This window comes from Falco peregrinus, chromosome Z, assembly GCF_023634155.1.
Source record: "Falco peregrinus isolate bFalPer1 chromosome Z, bFalPer1.pri, whole genome shotgun sequence".
NCBI lineage: Eukaryota > Metazoa > Chordata > Aves > Falconiformes > Falconidae > Falco > Falco peregrinus.
In genome coordinates this window covers 82709941-82717493 of record NC_073739.1, presented here as the reverse complement: position 1 = coordinate 82717493, position 7553 = coordinate 82709941, and positions in this window count along the sequence as shown.

The following is a 7553-nucleotide window of genomic DNA, read 5'->3' as shown; positions in this document are numbered from 1 at the left end:
ACTTCTGACAAGTGAAAGCATTGACCACAAAGTCCATAAAATGCCAAATCCTGGCAGGGGCACTTGCAAACATGCTGGAGAACTGGTCTGGGGCTTTGGGTTTGGGTATGGTGTGATCTCCTCTGCCCCAGGCAAGGACTTTTTTTGCAGGGAGTATTGCCATCTTCGACTTGGTTTCTGAGTGTTTTGAAGAATAAGGGACATGATAACAGCAGATGGTGAATACGAAGGGGAGGTCATTAAGGGACGGGCAGGGGGGCCACATCTTCTGCATGGCTGGGTGCATCCTTTGAAGGCAGCCCTTCAAAGGAGCCCACTGCTCCTGCCTGCTTCCTTCGGCACCTGAACACCTTACAAGTACTCAGTTGGGTTATTTTAGCACCCTGAACTGGACCATAAAGGCCAACATGGGTAAGATCAGAAGTGCTGTCAGAGGCTAAGTGCTTTATCTGTGATCTTACTGCACAAATTCTTCTTTCAGACTCCTTTTTTGTTTTTGTATGTGTGTCTTTGACATCTCTGGGTTTTCTGTGTGATTTGGAAGGGATTGAGCTTTCTCTTCTTCTCTGCCTCACTTATTTTGCAATGCCAGTTGTACTTGGGTAGGAATGCCACCGCTTTGGCTTGCAATCTGACAGCAAATGGCCCCTCCACTGTGATGCCCCCAGCCTGAACACCCCCAACCTGGAGGTGCTTGGGGAACGCATCACTCAGCTGTTACCCCAGAGGTCTGGCCATGGGTGAGCGGAGCAAGTTGGTTTTACTCTGGTAATTGGTGGGAGGTTGCCCTGCAGCTTTATGGGATAAATAAGGGACCTCAGCAGCAACGTGGTCTTTCTGTGTGCTCCCTTCAGGGTGCAAGCAACGTGCTGGGGGCCAGATTGTTCCCAGGAGCTGGGAATTCAAAGCTACCCCTTGGTGACCCAATATCAGGGACTACTTCTTCTGCAGCCTTCAGTGAGGTGGGAGCTCTGCTGTCATTCTCTTACTGCTGAAAAAGGCTGGAGTTGCCAAAATAAGCGTGTCCTTTGTTCACCCTTGGTCAACGCTGGTCCTTGACATGGCACATGGGGTCGAGAGGGACTGTGTCTTTCTGCTTATTCTAACCTGTGCCTACAGAAAGCTGCGTGCAGCATTGCCACATGGCTAGCTGGGGTCAGACTTGGCATGTCATGCGATGTCCCTTGGGAGCCTTCATACGCTCTGCAACATCGTCCTGCATTTGTGGTGGATCTGCAATAGAATGGTCTGAGGTCATCAAACTTTCAGCTCAAAGAGAGAAACCACAAGCTCAAGATGGGGCCAACATAAATGTTTGTCTTTTTAAATAGATTTCACCCTTGAAAAATCACCTTCAACCAGGCTTTCTCACCTCTCAAGCCTCAACAAACAGCTCATGTCCACACCTGAAGCAGTTCCACCTAGAATCACGGATGGTCGGTGTGGTGAGAGCAGCAAGTTGTGGGCATGCAGTTGAGAGATTTCAGGGTTCAAGACCAGAATACCTGGATAGGCTTTAAGCATCCTGCAGGAATAGGGACCAGCAACCTCCCTAAGCTGGCCTGGGCAGTGTGCCAAGGCGTTTGTAGCATATTTGGTATGTCTGGGCTAGTCTGTGACCTTAAGGTTGTCCTTAAGTATCAGTGTTGATGACCAACCTTGAATCTACTTTGCTGTTCTGTGCTCTAACCAGAGGCCCTTTTTGTAGTCAGCCAGCCAGTCAAAATATTACAACTGTGATTGCTTCAGCATCGTCTCCAGAGTCTCCAGATCGTCAGCAGGAGCCCAGTAGCCAGGAAGGAGATGCTTGGTGTGTATTTTGCAATAGGTCAGCTCCAATTGCAATGGGTACAGAGAGCTCCAATTGCAATGGGTACAGAGAGCATCTGTAGTTTTACAAGCAGTGTGAATTTTTTTTTGTTGGCTCCCTGTGACCTTCCCTGAACCTCTCTATCATGGGGTGGTGGATCCGTTCACAGCAAAATTCAAGTTTACAGCTCCTAAAATCTACAGCCGTGTCAACAATTACAGATTTTTTTTCTCTTTTTATTTTTTTTTCCCCAGAAGCAGGATGAAAAAGCTATATATATATATATGCCTGAGCCCAGACTCAGTCCTTTGCTTTGTTTCTTGAGCACAGTCACATTAAAGCCATGGGATGGGATACTCTGGGCAGAGCAGTGCGGGTAAGCTGGCACAGCCTCCTGGCTTGTTGGAGCAACAAAATGCTGTTGAAGCTGTGTAAGGAGGTAACTCAGCAGGATTAGAAAAACAGATTTTTCTTCATTCTTAAATAAAAAGCTTTTATAATGGAAGTTAAAAGCTGATTCAGCAAAACTGGGAGAAAACAACACAGCAGGAATTTAAAAAAACCCGTTGTTTGTCAGCCACAGAGAAGAACAATGTGCATCTTTGTTTGAAGCGTGGATTATGCAGGAATAAAATAATAAATAAAAGGGCTGCTGAATGGGGCTGACATGGTGTGCCTTCTGAAGGATACTGAATTAATAAGAGGAATAAATCATCCTTGGTTTACAAACAAATGCACTTGCTCATGTGCCCGTCTCCCAAGGTGTAAATCAGCCCAGGCTTGCCCCTGACAGTGAGCAGCTGGTTCAGTTCTCTGGGCCAGGTCTGGAGCTGGTGTAAAGCAGGTGGCTTTATCCTGATAAAAAAAAAATAAATAAATAAAATCCAATTGGTAGAGTGAGCAGAGAGCAAAGCTCCACTGTTGTACAGCCACAGCGGATCCCCCCTGAGCATGGCAAGGAGCCTGGCCAGGGAAGGACATGGTCCTTCAACTGGAATTCCCGAACTCCAAATTTAGGTAAGGGCTGGATATGATCACCAGCTGATGATACCTTAGAAGCACAGGGGAGGAGAGCTCTCATCCCTTATATCCTTCCCAAGTTGCTGATGTGACAGCCGAGCACAGGAATAAGCACTGCAACCCCAGTGTATCTTGCAGACTTCCCAGGAAAGGTTGCTTTTGCTGGGAGTAGCTGCTGCTTCCAAATGCTCAAGCCAGGATCCATAAAGATATCAAGGAAGGAGCCTTTGATGTTTGGGATGTGCTGTTTGGCTCCTACAGCATCTTCCAGCGAGAGGGGGTTGATGCTTGGCAAACAGGCTTGTACTTTGGTGGCTTCCACCATGGCTAGGCACACCATGCCTGCTCCTGGTGGGTACCCCCACACCGCCTGGAAGGTGTTTATTGCATTGGCTTTACAAGGTGGCCACCAGTAGCAGCGTGACCCAGCCAAGAGGGGCAGCAATGTGTGTGTGCCTTCCACCTCTCTGTGGAAGTTTGGTAGAGTTTTGCAGTGATAAGACATAGGTGAGGAGAAGCTCCTAGCAGTGCTTCTCCAGAGAAGTCCTACGAGAGGATGCAGGTTGAAAGAACAGAGCTCCAAGTGGTTTTGCACAAGCAGAGCTAGGGATTGCATCTCTTCCAGCCTCACCAGCACCCAAAGGGTTATGGCAGGGAGCAGATGTTGGCCCGACTGAAGCAAGCTCTCCTCTGTCACTGTTTACAGCCAGACCTTATAAAATCACTTCCCTGATCTCAGCCACTTTGATGCGTGGCTCTGGAGGTGTGGGGACACAGGAGTGCTCTCCACTCACTAAGGTAATGTCAATGCTCATCTTACCCCAGGTGTTACTGGGGCCACCAATGGGGTTTCTGCTCCAGTGTGGGAGCAGCTCATCCTCAAGCACTTCCAGTACTTGTGCTGGATGCTCTTCTATGCCTGGCTATTCCTCAGCTGAGGAGGGGAGGGGCTGCTCAGAGTCTTTCAGGAGTTACATATGGGGGGCTGAGCACACAGGGAGACGATGAAGTGGAGCTGGGGATGTTGGCTGAGCTTTGGAGGGAGTTGCAATGTGGGTTGTTCTCGGTCAAGCTCTGTGCTGTGGGGTTGCTGCTCAGCAGCGGTGGTGGGAAGAACCTCCGGGGTAGTGACGTCTCAGTGGATGGGTTGGGAGTGGTGAGGCCAGGTGGATGGAGCAGAGCTTCACGGTGGAGAGAAGTTAATAGTATGGGAAATGGAGAAGGTGAAGGGAGAAGACTGAAAAAGAGGTGGGCTTGGACCTGGGGTTGGAGGGGGATCTGTCTCCAGCCACTGTGGGTTTTAATTCTCCAGCTAACACTTGGGCACAGATTATTGAGCCTTTGGAGAACAGCACAGGCTCATGGTTCCTCCAAGTGTAGGCAGGGGTGGAAGGGGCTGGTTCTTCTAAAGCTTGGCAGAAAAATCAATGAGGAACACCGATATGGATCTACTGGAGAGAGGCAGTGGCTGGTGAGTGGGAGCAAACCCCAGCATGCGGCTGCAGAAACATGGGTGCACGTTGACTTTCACAAGCTGCAAGGTGAGAGGAGTTGTGATTATGCAGAATTAACTAAAAAATTTGTTTTCTGGATGGTTTCTGGAACGATGAACAGCCGAGCTTGGCTTTGGCTGCAGTGGCCTGTACAGGATGTAATTTGAATTAAGTCTTCATCAAAATGTTTTGTTGTTGGTTTTTGGTTGTTTTTTTTAAACACGCTATTTTAGTGTAAGTAGAAGAGTGGAAAAATTTTTCTGGTTGCTTTCTGCTGTCCTAGTTATTTCCAGTATTAGTGATTATTATCTTAAGGAGATAGTATCTATTTAAATATCATAAGTCTACTTGATTTTGTCCTTGCCTTCCTCCACTACTTAATAACTTGTAATAGGACTAGAAGAAAAGGAAACACTGGTGGGTTTGTCTGGTTTTGTGGTTTGGGGTTTTTTTAACTCTTCCTTTTTTTTTTTTTCTTTTTTTTTTTCCCCCCTTAATCATTTGACAACATTTCATTTATATAATCAGGTTTATTGCTTCTCCCACGTAGCTGGCAGGTTTTCTCTACTTGTTTCTCATGGTCTTCCAGTTGGGAAGGGGCAGCAACTTTAAAAAAATGCTAAAATCCTATTACAGAGCAGCAAAATCTAATTGAGGATTTTTGAATCAAACTGCAAAACCAGAGCTTCTGTTGGCTCATCTTTGTGAAGATGCACTGGATGCAGAGTTCATCGTGTCCTGTTAAGTAGCTGTTGGCCAGAACGCGGAATCAGCCTAGGTCAGGGCTTTGATGTTGTTACTGGAGCTGGCTTGGAGGCAGCATGTGGCTTGGACTTTAGACAGGAATTTCGGTCGGTAACTGACAATGATGGGAAGAAGAAACAGGACAAAAATGTGTATGAGGTTTAATTTTTCTAAATTTATGCCTTCTTTAATTAGTCTTGCAAAGTACAGAACAGGCTTCTCACCTAAGCATTTAAGCAGCGGCTTCTGTCCCCTTCCTTGACCAGCACTTCTCTGTGGGTTAAACTCCACTGAACCTCTCCTGAAATCCAAGGAAAAACTCCTGGAAATTTCAAAGGGAGGCCATCTGGAGGACTTGTGCACGTGCCTAGCTGTGCTTGGTCTGCGTGTCCTGCTGAGCAGTGCCCTGGCCGGTGAACCTGAACTTGTGGGGAAGCGGTGGGTCAGAGATCTGGGGACGAGGGCTCTGGAGCGACCGCCTTTGTGGCCATGAGGAAGCTTTGCAGACACAACTAGCAGCAGAGCTGGTGTGCTCCTGCTTTTGCAGCTTTGGCTTTGTTTATAGAAATCATTAAGGCAAATATGTAGTGCAGAAAAGTGCTGCTGCTTTCTTGAGAATCGGCGTTCTACCAGAACAGCTGTTGTGAGTGTCCTTCTCTCCCTTTTAAGTCTCAGTTTCTTTTACCTTCTGGTGCATTATATGGGGATGGGGGTGCAGACCCTTAGACCAGGCTGAACTAGCAGAAGAAAGCTTTGGTAAGTGAAGGAAACTCTTTTCTATGTGTGAACACTGCTCAGGAGAGAAAACTTCTGGTGTGCGTGCTGTACAGTTATCCAAGGTCAAGGCATCTGGGGTTTATGGCTGACTTGTGGAGTACTCTTAAGGCAAAGCTGTTAATCTTGTTGTACTGTCAGTTGATTTTTATTGTGTTGGAACTCAGCTATTTGCATGTTAACATGTCGAGGATGGCAGCCTCGCCTGATCACGGAAAGGTGTGCAGTGCGCGCTCCCAGGCTCCCTTGCTTTGTGCTGTGATGTTCTGCACAGCGGTGCAGGCTAATGATGACTATCACATGGATTTATGTTCCTCATGTACAGCAAGCAGCAAGCTTTCTAAATAACCTTAGTCGGCTGTGAAGCAGGCAGATCCACCGTTCTGAAATCTAGAGAGAAATTTCCAGCTTTTTATTATCCAACAGATGTTTTGAGACCTGTCATTAGAAGTTCCCTCCACTGCAATGCATGAATAATATAGAACCCAGCTTTTCCATGGGTGTTTCTTTAATGGTTTATTCAAAGAACCGACAGACTTGGCTGTTTCACAGAGATCTGCAGAGCGCGGATCTTCTTCTCGTTAACGTCTGGAGATTTTATGGCATGGGAGTGAAGATTGTTTCAGTGTACTTGCTTCGCTCCAGCTAAGCTGAACACGGCTTTCTCTTCATAATTTGGTAGGACACATCTGTTTTCAGCCAAAAACAGGATATGGAAAGCCATATGGAAAGGAAGGAAAAAAAATCAACCAGATTTGCCTTAAAGTTTGGTCCAAGTCTTGTGTCATTTAGTCTTGTGTCATTTCTTGCTTTGTCTGAGCTGGTTTGCCTGTTTGCAGGAATTAGACAGCTGGATGGGAGAGGTGGAACAGCATTGCCTGGAAAGCCTTGTTTTATTGGTCCCTTTTCCTCATTTTTCAATCTTATTACAAGTCAGGTCAGAAGAAAAGGATTCTAAACATTTGCACTCCGTGTCTTCTTTAAATGGTTTGCTATAAACATCCTAAAGCTTTGTGAAACAGCTGCAAAACAACTAGAACAGAAAGGACAGAGATAGGAAAAACCAGTAACGGAGCACCAAAGAGTGATCCGATTTTTGTTTTTAAACTTGGGTCAGCTCTGGGTCAAGCGGCTTTACCCATCCCTCTGGGCACCGTGAGGTCTCCCAATACCTTTGCTTGGATTTGTAAAAGTTGCCAGGTTCTTTGTGTCCGCTGCTGGGCTGGACTGGATTGCTGGGAAGGCAATAAGCTGTATAATTTATGTTGGAATGTCAGCATCTGAACAGGCGTAAAATTACAACTCCTTATCGTGGGCTGAGGAGCGAGATCTTGGGTTTCTGGGACAGTCACGATCATCTTTCGGTGAGGCTGCTTTTGGAGACCATGGAAAAGCTTTACCTGGGGGAGCGGGGCTGCCTCATTCTTTCAGCACATGACACCAGCAAAGAATGTGCTGTCCTTGTTCCCGCAAGGATTGGCTCATCTTTTGCTTCTTAAACACAGCTGTTGTGTTGGATTTATCCCACCCAGGGTTTTGTAGCTTGGGAACTGTCCGTGTGAGATGGCCAGCGTCTCCCGTGCCCGTCTTACAGCACCAGCCAAAGGGGTGGTGTGACAGTGGAAGATGGGGAAGCAAACTCTGAACAGACTTTGTGTTCAGCTTCCAAAGCAGGGATGCGGGGCTCTGCTGGGTTGAAACATCCCGACCGC